The sequence below is a fragment of the Mus caroli genome, unplaced genomic scaffold, assembly GCF_978045245.1.
Source record: "Mus caroli unplaced genomic scaffold, Mus_caroli_1 scaffold_5, whole genome shotgun sequence".
In the NCBI taxonomy this organism is placed as follows: domain Eukaryota; kingdom Metazoa; phylum Chordata; class Mammalia; order Rodentia; family Muridae; genus Mus; species Mus caroli.
In genome coordinates, this window is record NW_028227260.1 from 119,622,575 (window position 1) to 119,635,076 (window position 12,502).

The 12,502-nt window shown below is 40.9% G+C and overlaps 1 pseudogene; it reads right to left on the reverse strand.

Moving 5' to 3' along the window:
* Positions 1-1,482: 1,482 nt before the first annotated feature.
* Positions 1,483-2,907, reverse strand: LOC110287119 (fumarate hydratase, mitochondrial pseudogene; annotated as a pseudogene).
* Positions 2,908-12,502: the final 9,595 nt, after the last annotated feature.

The following is a 12,502-nucleotide window of genomic DNA, read 5'->3' on the forward strand; positions in this document are numbered from 1 at the left end:
CTCCTTCTCTCTTCTCACCTTCTGCCCCACCTTCCCTTTATCTGCCCAATCATCAGCTCTTCTTTATTTTACAAATTAAGGTGGAAAGCAGGTTTACAGGAAATCACCTGAGTGCTGACTCATTCCTTGTTTGTAGCCCCTCACAGGAGAAAGGAATTAACATCAAATATAATTAGCCCCAGGACTATTCATAACACCTGACCTGAGTTTGAACTCAGGTAAACAGGCTGGCACCTAGCATTAGTTTCCAAGTTGACCCCTGTCTTAGGGTTTCTATTCCTACACAAACATCATGACTAAGAAGCAAGTTGGGGAGGAAAGGGTTTATTCAGCTTATAGATCCACATTGCTGTTCATCACCAAAGGAAGTCAGAACTGGAACTCAAGCAGGTCAGGAAGCAGGAGCTGATGCAGAGGCCAGGGAGGGATGTTACTTACTGCCTCGCTTCCCCAGGCTTGCTCGGCTTTCTTTCTTATAGAACCCAAGACTACCAACCAGTCCCAGGATGGTACTACACACAAGGGGCCCTTCCTGCTTGATCACTAATTGAGAAAATGCCTTAGAGCTGATCTCATGGAGGCATTTCCTCAACTGAAGCTCCTTTATCTGTGATAACTCCAGCCTGTGTTAAGTTGACACACAAAACCAACCAGTACACCCTGCAACAAAACCGGAGCCTAGCTCTAGTCTCTAGGCTAATCCCCAGCAAGACCAGTGTTTCCATGTTACACCCTTAACAAGACCAGCATTCTCCCAATAAACCTGTATTCCCAGGTTACAAGCCTACCCCCTGCCTAAGGACCACCAATGCAGAGGAGAACAAAAGTTAAGTTTATGATATGACTCTAAGCACCAGTCAAGTAAGTTAAGGCCACAGTAGAGTTCCCATTAGATGCTTGCACACATAGTCCCTGCTTGCTGCTTACTATAAAGCCTTGCCCCACAGAAATTTGGGGCTCCACCTCCAAAACTATCCTGGGTGATGGTGGTACTTTGGAGGGGCCCAAACTAGCTCGAATAGTATGAAGACCCTGCTATGAGTTGCAACAGATTGGCTCCTGTCTGTGGTTTGAAGGATCACTAACATTTCCCTGGCACAACACTACTTTTGGTGAGGCAGGTTATTTCTTTGGCCTAGATCGAATTGAGTAGGTCAGGCTGCCTATACAATGTGCTGCAGGGATCTACCTGCCTCAAACACCACTGTGAATTTTATATGGATACTATGGATTGAACTCAGTTTTTCATGCCAGATTGGTAAGCATCTCACTGACTTACCTATCTCTTTTGGCCCTTGGATACATTTTATTTGTTTCTGTTGCCTGATTTCTCTAGCAGGAGCTTTAATCTCTGTACTTAATGTGTCTTTGTCTGGTTTTCTATCTCAGAGAAAGTTGCTGTAAATTATCATTTTTATTAAATTTCAAGTTTATTTTAATATAAATTTATTTTATTTAATATAAATTTTATTTAATATAAATTTATTGAAGTGTCTTTGGACCCACCATATCCTTGGGTTTCACCCACTCATCAAACTACTCTGAGATAGCTAGGTTCGATTGCCATTTCCTTTAAGGTTAATCCTTTCTTGTGTGTGGTCGTGGCAGTCTTCTGTGCTTTGTCATTCTCTAAAAGCAGATTAAGAACTGTGACAGACATCCAAGACTCTCTGTGTTATTGTTCCTCTCTGTGTTGGCTTGGATACCCACCACACAGTTCTCTGTGAAAACCCTGAAGCATCCATCCCCCAACAGCCTAGCCAAGTGCAACACATTCTTAATCCTTGGTTTAAAAACATTCAGTTCAAAATGTCCATTTCTGCCTCCAACAGTAACCATAACATGATTCCCCAGGACTTGGGCTGTAACCATGGTCATCGCTTCACACTGAGTAAGGTTCACTTTTCCTGAAATGCTGCTGCTCCCTGACTCATTTTCAGGCAAGATAAGCTCTCTGAAACCTGAACCAAGGAAGTGAATATCATTTGCTATCTTCATCAGACTGTAGGCAGTAGTGTTCATGGCTCATTAAACTCCACCAGAGCATCATGAGCCACCAGAGCTTCAAACTTATTCTGGGCTGTGACAAAAGGCAAACCTGTGAGTGTCACTATTTTGCAGCCACCTTTTCTGTGAAACAGATCCTGGTGTTTAATCCTTTCCTAACAGCTGTGCCTCCAGCATTGAGCTCATAGATTTTTAGCATATTGGCTTTTATTCTCTCCATCACATACTGGACTTGTTGAACATAACCAGTGAATTCCTGCCCAAGAGTGGAACAGCCTCCTGGTGTCAATTCACCTGATTCTGATGACCTGCACAAATTCTTTGGATTTTGCACTGGGAACATCATACAGCTTATATAGTCCTGGCAACAGGACCTTGTGAACTTACACCTCAGTGACAATGTGCATTGCTGTGGGGAAGGTGTCATTGGAGCTCTGGCTTTTATTAAAATGATCATTAGGGTGCACAGAGGTCTTGTTGCCAAGTTCCCCTCCTAACATTTCACTTGTTCTGTTGCTAATGACTTCATTTACATCCATGATTGTCTGGATTCCTGATCCAGTATGCCACACAAACAGAAGAAAATTATCATTTAGTTTACCTTCAGCTACCTCATCTGCTGCCTTCATTACTGCACTAGTAATCTTTGAATCAAGCCCATAACCTTGGTTTACAGCAGCAGCAGCTCCCGTCAATATGCCAAAAGCTTTAATGGCTGGGATTGGTATATATTCTGTTGTACCTCCAATCTTAAAGTTCATCATAGATTTCAGTCTGAGCACCATAATACTTACCAGTTGGGACCTTAAGTTAACCAAAGGTGTCTTATTCTATACAGAAGGAGTTTTGGCTTGCTATTGGCATGATGTTCAGAGCACACTGAGGGAGCTTAGCCTCTTCCCCTGACCCTGCAGTTCTGGAGGACATGGCTCACAGGAGGCAATGCACAAGCATGCAAAGAGATGGAGTGAGTGGTATGTGGTGTTGCTGTAAGTGGGTGGAAAGCTGAGCCCCAAATATCTTTTATAACATGTTTATTTTTCATTTGTTTACTAATTATTATTTTACAACCCAATCTCAATCTATCTCAGTTTACCCTCCTTCCTCTTATCCCAGCCCTGTCCTCTTACCTCCTATCCCTCCATCAATTCCTCCTCCTGTACTCCTCAGAAAAGAGGAGGCCTCTGATGGATATCAACCAGCCTTGTCATACCAAGTTGCAGTAAGACTAGGGATATCTTCTGTTGAGGCTAGATAAGGCATCCCAGATAGATTAAAGGTATTCACAGTCAGGAAATGTAGTCAGAGTCAGCCCCTCCTCCCACTTTTGGAGTCTCACATGAAGACCCAGCTGTACAACTGTTACATATGTGCAGGGAGCCTATCCCATGCTCTCTGGTTAGCAATTCAATCTCCAATCACCTATTTGACTCAGGTTAGATGATTTTGTAGGTTTTCTAGTGATACCTTTGATCTTATTGGTTCCTTCAACCTTTCTTCACCCTCTTCAACAGGATTCCTCAGAATATCATTAATAGTGTCATGGCATGGGTCTTAAGATGTGCCTGTTATTGGTTGGTCTGATAGGATAGAGGGGGTATTCCAATTCTTTGTACCTGTTAAGATGTTCTTTGTGACTGAGTACGTGGTCAATTTTGGAGAATGATCCATGAATTGCTGAGAAGAAGGTATATTCTTTTGCATTTTGGTAAAATGTTCTGTAGCTATCTGTTATATGCATTTGAGTCATGACATGTTAGTTTCATTTTTTTTCATTTTTTCTCTGTTTAGTTTCTGTTTTGTTTTTTGTTTGTTTGTTTTTTACAAGAAGTTGGGCCCTTATAATTTTTTAATTTATTTTTTATTTTTTTCTTTATTTTTTTTTTTAGGGAAACAGAGGCTAATTTAATGAAACTTGAGAAAGAAGTGGGTTAAAACAATTATCATCAACCATTAGATAATCATACTAAACATTGCCATCAATAAGACAAAAAAACCACCAACAGATTGGGAAAGGATCTTCACCTATCCTAAATCAGATAAGGGTCTAATATCCAATATATATAAAAAACTCAAGAAGGTGGACTCCAGAAAGTCAAATAACCCCATTAAAAAATGGGGCTCAGAACTGAACATTCCTCTGTTGAGGGGCATCTGGGTTCTTTCCAGCTTCTGGCTATTATAAATAAGGCTGCTATGAACATAGTGGAGCTTGTGTCCTTCTTACCGGTTGGGACATCTTCTGGATATATGCCCAGGAGAGGTATTGCTGGATCCTCCGGTAGTACTATGTCCAATTTTCTGAGGAACCGCCAGACTGATTTCCAGAGTGGTTGTAACAGCTTGCAATCCCACCAACAATGGAGGAGTGTTCCTCTTTCTCCACATCCTCACCAGCATCTGCTGTCACCTGAATTTTTGATCTTAGCCATTCTAACTGGTGTGAGGTGGAATCTCAGGGTTGTTTTGATTTCCATTTCTGTAATGATTAAGGATGCTGAACATTTTTTCAGGTGCTTCTCAGCCATTCGGTATTCCTCAGGTGAGATTTCTTTAACTCTGTACCCCATTTTAAAAATAGGGTTAGTTGGTTTTCTGGCTTCTAACTTCTTGAGTTCTTTATATATATTGGATATTATATTATATTGTTTAGCTCTGAGACCCATTTTTAATGGGGTTATTTGATTTTCTGGAGTCCACCTTCTTGAGTTCTTTATATATATTGGATATTAGTCCCCTATCTGATTTAGGATAGGTAAAGATCCTTTCCCAATCTGTTGGTGGTCTTTCTGTCTTATTGATGGTGTCTTTTGCCTTGCAGACGCTTTGCAGTTTCATGAGGTCCCACTTGTCAATTCTCGATCTTACAGCACAAGCCATTGCTGTTCTATTCAAGAATTTTTCCCCTGTGCCCATATCTTCAAGGCTTTTCCCCACTTGATCCTCCATAAGTTTCAGTGTCTCTGGTTTTATGTGAAGTTCTTTGATCCACTTAGACATGCCCTTAGTACAAGGAGATAGGAATGGATCAATTCACATTATTCTACATGATAACAACCAGTTGTGCCAGCACCATTTGTTGAAAATGCTGTCTTTCTTCCACTGGATGGTTTTAGCTCCCTTGTCGAAGATCAAGTGACCATAGGTGTGTGGGTTCATTTCTGGGTCTTCAATTCTATTCCATTGGTCTACTTGTCTGTCACTATACCAGTACCATGCATTTTTTTTTTTTATCACAATTGCTCTGTAGTAAAGCTTTAGGTCAGGCATGGTGATTCCACCAGAGGTTCTTTTATCCTTGAGAAGAGTTTTCATTGTCCTAGGTTTTTTGTTATTCCAGATGAATTTGCAGATTGCTCTTTCTTTTTTTTTTTTTGATTTTTAATATTTTTATTACGTATTTTCCTCAATTACATTTCCAATGCTATCCCAATAGTCCCCCATAGCGCCCCCCACTTCCCTACCCACCCATTCCCATTCTTTTGGCCCTGGCATTCCCCTATATTGGGGCATATAAAGTTTCCAAGTCCAATGGGCCTCTCTTTCCATTGATGGCCGACTAGGCCATCTTTCGATACATATGCAGCTAGAGACAAGAGCTCCGGGGTTCTGGTTAGTACATCATGTTGTTCCAACAATAGGGTTGCAGATCCCTTTAGCTCCTTGGGTACTTTCTCTAGCTTCTCCATTGGGAGCCCTGTGATACATCCAATAGCTGACTGTGAACATCCACTCCTGTGTTTGCTAGGCCCCGGCATGGTCTCACAAGAGACAGCTATATTTGGGTCCTTTCAGCAAAATCTTGCTAGTGTATGCAATGGTGTCAGCGTTTAGAAGCTGATTATGGGATGGATTCCTGGATACGGCAGTCTCTAAATGGTCCATCCTTTCATCACAGCTATGAAATTTGTCTCTGTAACTCCTTCCCTGGGTGTTTTGTTCCCAATTCTAAGAAGGTGCACAGTGTCCACACTTTGGTCTTCATTCTTCTTGAGTTTTATGCGTTTATCAAATTGTATCTTATATCTTGGGTATCCTAAGTTTTGGGCTAATATCCACTTATCAGTGAATACATATTGTGTGAGTTCTTTTGTGATTGTGTTATTTCACTCAAGATGATGCCCTCCAGGTCCATCCATTTGGCTAGGAATTTCATAAATTCATTCTTTTTAATAGCTGAGTAGTACTCCATTGTGTAAATGTACCATAATTTCTGTATCCATTCCTCTGTTGAGGGACATCTGGGTTCTTTCCAGCTTCTGGCTATTATAAATAGGGCTGCTATGAACATAGTGGAGCATGTGTCCTTTTTACCGGTTGGGACATCTTCTGGATATATGCCCAGGAGAGGTATTGCTGGATCCTCCAGTAGTACTATGTCCAATTTTCTGAGGAACCGCCAGACTGATTTCCAGAGTGGTTGTACAAGCTTGAAATCCCACCAACAATGGAGGAGTGTTCCTCTTTCTCCACATCCTTGCCAGCATCTGCTGTCACCTGAATTTTTGATCCTAGCCATTCTGACTGGTGTGAGGTGGAATATCAGGGTTGTTTTGATTTCCATTTCTGTAATGATTAAGGATGCTGAACATTTTTTCAGGTGCTTCTCTGCCATTCGGTATTCCTCAGGTGAGAATTCTTTGTTCAGTTCTGAGCCCCATTTTTTAATGGGGTTATTTGACTTTCTGGAGTCCACCTTCTTGAGTTCTTTATATATATTGGATATTAGTCCCTTATCTGATTTAGGATAGGTGAAGATCCTTTCCCAATCTGTTGGTGGTTTTTTTGTCTTATTGATGGTGTCTGTAGCCTTGCAGAAGCTTTGCAGTTTCATGAGGTCCCACTTGTCAATTCTCGATCTTACAGCACAAGCCATTACTGTTCTATTCAGGAATTTTTCCCCTGTGCCCATATCTTCAAGGCTTTTCCCCACTTTCTCCTCTATAAGTTTCAGTGTCTCTGGTTTTATGTGAAGTTCCTTGATCCACTTAGACATGCCCTTAGTACAAGGAGATAGGAATGGAACGATTCGCATTCTTCTACATGTTAACAACCAGTTGTGCCAACACCATTTGTTGAAAATGCTGTCTTTCTTCCACTGGATGTTTTTAGCTCCCTTGTCGAAGATCAAGTGACCATAGGTGTGTGGGTTCATTTCTGGGTCTTCAATTCTATTCCATTGGTCTATTTGTCTGTCACTATACCAGTACCATGCAGTTTTTATCACAATTGCTCTGTAGTAGAGCTTTAGGTCTGGCATGGTGATTCCACCAGAGGTTCTTTTATCCTTGAGAAGAGTTTTTGCTATCCTAGGTTTTTTGTTATTCCAGATGAATTTGCAGATTGCACTTTCTAATTCGTTGAAGAATTGATTTGGAATTTTGATGGGGATTGCATTGAATCTGTAGATTGGTTTTGGCAAGATAGCCATTTTTACAATTTTGATCCTGCCAATCCATGAGCATGGGAGATCTTTCCATCTTCTGAGATCTTCTATAATTTCTTTCTTCAGAGACTTGAAGTTTTTATTATACAGATCTTTCACTTCCTTAGTTAGAGTCACGCCAAGATATTTTATATTATTTGTGACTATTGAGAAGGGTGTTGTTTCCCTAATTTCTTTCTCAGCCTGTTTATTCTTTGTGTAGAGAAAGGCCATTGATTTGTTTGAGTTAATTTTATATCCAGCTACTTCACAGAAGCTGTTTATCAGGCTTAGGAGTTCTCTGGTGGAATTTTTAGGGTCACTTATATATACTATCATATCATCTGAAATAAGTGATATTTTGACTTCATCTTTTCCAGTTTGTATCCCTTTGATCTCCTTTTGTTGTCGAATTGCTCTGACTAGGACTTCAAGTACAATGTTGAATAGGTATGGAGAAAGTGGACAGCCTTGTCTAGTCCCTGATTTTAGAGGGATTGCTTCAAGCTTCTCACCATTTACTTTGATGGTGGCTACTCCTTTGCTGTAGATTGCTTTTATCATGTTTAGGTATAGGCATTGAATTCCTGATCTTTCCAAGACTTTTATCATGAATGGGTGTTGGATCTTGTCAAATGCCTTTTCTGCATCTAACGAGATGATCATGTGGTTTTTGTTTTTGAGTTGTTTATATACTGGATTATGTTGATGGATTTCCATATATTGAACCATCCCTGCATCCCTGGGATGAAACCTACTTGGTCAGGATGGATGATCGTTTTGATGTTTTCTTGGATTCGGTTAGCAAGAACTTTATTGAGGATTTTTGCATCAATATTCATAAGGGATATTGGTCTGAAGTTTTCTATCTTTGTTGGGTCTTTTTGTGGTTTAGGTATCAGAGTAATTGTGGCTTCATAGAATGAGTTGGGTAGAGTACCTTATCTTTCTATTTTGTGGAATAGTTTGTGAAGAACTGAGATTAGATCTTCTTTGAAGGTCTGATAGAACTCTGCACTAAACCCATCTGGTCCTGGGCTTTTTTTCGTTGGGAAACTATTAATGACTGCTTCTATTTCTTTGCATGATATAGGGCTGTTTAGATCATTAATCTGATCTTGATTCAACTTTGGTACCTGGTATCTGTCTAGAAACTTCTCCATTTCATCCAGGTTCTCCAGTTTTGTTGAGTATAGCCTTTTGTAGAAGGATCTGATGGTGTTTTGGATTTCTTCAGGATCCGTTGTTATGTCTCCTTTTTCATTTCTGATTTTGTTAATTAGAATGCTCTCACTGTGCCCTCTAGTGAGTCTGGCTAAGGGTTTATCTATCTTCTTGATTTTCTCAAAGAACCAGCTCCTTGATTGGTTGATTCTTTGAATAGTTCTTCTTGTTTCCACTTGGTTGATTTCGCCCCTGAGTTTGATTATTTCCTGCCGTCTACTCCTCTTGGGTCAATTTGCTTCCTTTGGTTCTAGAGATTTTAGGTGTGTGGTCAAGCTACTAATATGTGCTCTCTCTAGTTTCCTTTTGGAGGCACTCAGTGCTATGAGATTTCCTCTTAGAAATGCTTTCATTGCGTCCCATAAGTTTGGGTATGTTGTGGCCTCATTTTCATTGAACTCTAAAAAGTCCTTAATTAATTTCTTTATTCCTTCCTTGACCAAGATATCATTGAGAAGAGTGTTGTTCAGTTTCCACGTGAATGTTGGCTTTCTATTATTTATTTTGTTATTGAAGATCAGCCTTAGTCCATGGTGATCTGATAGGATGCATGGGACAATTTCAATATTTTTGTATCTGTTGAGGCCTGTTTTGTGACCAATTATGTGGTCAATTTTGGAGAAGGTACCATGAGGTGCTGAGAAGAAGGTATATCCTTTTGTTTTAGGATAGAATGTTCTGTAGATATCTGCCAGATCCATTTGATTCATAACTTCTGTTAGTTTCATTGTGTCCCTGTTTAGTTTCTGTTTCCATGATCTGTCCATTGGTGAAAATGGTGTGTTGAAGTCTCCCACTATTATGGTGTGAGGTGCAATGTGTGCTTTGAGCTTTACTAAAGTTTCTTTAATGAATGTGGCTGCCTTTGTATTTGGAGCATAGATATTCAGAATTGATAGTTCCTCTTGGAGGATTTTACCTTTGATGAGTATGAAGTGCCCCTCCCTGTCTTTTTTGATGACTTTGGGTTGGAAGTCAATCTTTTCAGATATTAGAATGGCTACTCCAGCTTGTTTCTTCATACCATTTGCTTGGAAAATTGTTTTCCAGCCTTTCATTCTGAGGTAGTGTCTATCTTTTTCTCTGAGATGAGTTTCCTGTAAGCAGCAAAATGTTGGGTCTTTTTTGTGTAGCCAGTTTGTTAGTCTATGTCCTTTTATTGGGGAGTTGAGTCCATTGATATTAAGAGATATTAAGGAAAAGTAATTGTTGCTTCCTGTTATTTTTGTTGTTAAATTTGGCATTCTGTTCTTGTGGCTGTCTTCTTTTAGGTTTGTTGAGGGATTACCTTCTTGTTTTTTCTAGGGCGTGGTTCCCGTCCTTGTATTGTTTTTTTTCTGTTATTATCCTTTGAAGGGCTGGATTCGTGGAAAGATAATGTGTGAATTTGGTTTTGTCATGGAATACTTTGGTTTCTCCATCTATGTTAATTGAGAGTTTGGCTGATTATAGTAGCCTGGGCTGGAATTTGTGTTCTTTTAGTGTCTGTATAACATCTGTCCAGGATCTTGTCGCCTTCATAGTCTCTGGTGAAAAATCTGGTGTAATTCTGATAGGTTTGCCTTTATATGTTACTTGGCCTTTTTCTCTTACTGCTTTTAGTATTCTATCTTTATTTAGTGCATTTGTTGTTCTGATTATTTTGTGTCGGGAGGTATTTCTTTTCTGGTCCAGTCTATTTGGAGTTCTGTAGGCTTCTTGTATGTTCATGGGCATCTCTTTCTTTAGATTTGTAAAGTTTTTTTCTATAATTTTGTTGAATGTATTAGCTGGTCCTTTGAGGTAAAAACCTTCATTCTCATCCACTCCTATTATCCGTAGGTTTGGTCTTCTCATTGTGTCCTGGATTTCCTGGATGTTTTGAGTTAGGATCTTTTTGCATTTTCCATTTTCTTTGATTGTTGTGTGGATGTTCTCTATGGAATCTTCTGCACCTGAGATTCTCTCTTCCATCTCTTGTATTCTGTTGCTGATGCTTGCATCTATGGTTCCAGATTTCTTTCCTAGGGTTTCTATCTCCAGCGTTGCCTCACTTTGGGTTTTCTTTATTGTGTCTACTTCCCTTTTTAAGTCTTGGATGGTTTTATTCAATTCCATCACCTGTTTAGTTGTGTTTTCCTGCAGTTCTTTAAGGGATTTTTGTGTTTCCTCTTTAATGTCTTCTACCTGTTTGGTTATGTTTTCCTGCAATTCTTGAAGGGATTTTTGTGCTTCGACTTTAATGTCTTCTACTTGTTTAACAGTGTTCTCCTGTATTTCTTTAAGTGAGTTATTAAAGTCCTTCTTGATGTCTTCTACCATCATCATGAGATATGCTTTTAAATCCAGGACTAGCTTTTCGGGTGTGTTGGGGTGCCCTGGACTGGGCGAAGTGGGAGTGCTGGGTTCTGATGATGGTGAGTGGTCTTGGTTTCTGTTAGTAAGATTCTTACGTTTACCTTTCGCCATCTGGTAATCTCTGGAGTTAGTTGTTATAGTTGTCTCTGTTTAGAGATTGTTCTTCTGGTGATTCTGATTACTGTCTATCAGCAGACCTGGGAGACAGGCTCTCTCCTCTGAGTTTCAGTGGTTAGAGCACTCTCTGCTGGCAAGCTCTCCTCTTACAGGGAAGGTGTACAGATATCTGGTGTTTGGACCTCCTCCTGGCCGAAGAAGAAGGCCCAAAACAGCACCATTCCCAGATGCTGTGTTGCTTTGGCAGGTCTCAGATGCTGTCAGCTTCTGTGGTGCACACTCTCACCTGTGCAGACTAAGTTCCTAAGTTCGGAGGAGTCCTGGGACCAAGATGGTGCTCCCTGCCCCTGAGGCAGAGGGCTCCCGTGCAGGGGGGACCACTGTCCTCTGGCTGGGAGGGTGCTGGATGTCTGCGGCCCCAAAAGGGTGCTGCCTCAGCGGCTCTGTGGCTCCCGCCTGTCCCAGAAGCTGTCTGCCTCTGGGGTGCACACTCTCACCTCTGCAGACTAAGTTCCTAAGTTCGGTGGAGTCCTGGAACCAAGATGGTGCTCCCTGCCCCTGAGGCAGAGGCCTCTCGTGCAGGGCAGACCACTGTCCTCTGGCTGGGCTATTTTTTATTTTTTTAATAAATATTTTATTACGTATTTTCCTCAATTACATTTCCAATGCTATCCCAAAAGTCCCCCATACCCTACCCCCCCACTCCCCTCCCCACCCATTTCCACTTTTTGGCCCTGGTGTTCCCCTGTACTGGAGCATATAAAGTTTGCAAGTCCAATGGGCCTCTCTTTCCAGTGATGGCCGACTAGGCCATGAACTGTCCATTGGTGAGATGGGGGTGATGATGTGTCTGACTATTAAAGTGTGAAGTTCAATGTATGAGTTAATCTTTTTATTTTTCCAATTTCTTATTAGGTATTTACTTCATTTACATTTTGAATGCTATCCCGAAAGTCCCCTATACCCTCCCCGCCACTGCTCCCCTAACCACCCACTCCTACTTCTTGGTCCTGGCTTTCCCCTGTACTGGGGCACATAAAGTTTGCAAGACCAAGGAGCCTCTCTTCCCAATGATGGCTGACTAGGCCATCTTCTGATACATATGCAGCCAGAGACATGAGCTCTGGGAGTACTGTTTAGTTCATATTGTTGTTCCACCTATTGGGTTGCAGATTCCTTCAGCTGCTTGGGTACTTTCTCTAGCTCCTCCATTTTGGGCTCTGTCCAGAATCAGAGGCGAGTTAATCTTTAGTAATGATTCTTTTATAAATGTGGATACCCTTGTGCTTGGGGCATAGATGTAGAGAACTGAGATGTCATCTTGGTAGATTTTTCCTTTGATGAGTGTGAAGTATCTTGTATCTCTTCTAGTTAATTTTGGCTGGAAGTCTA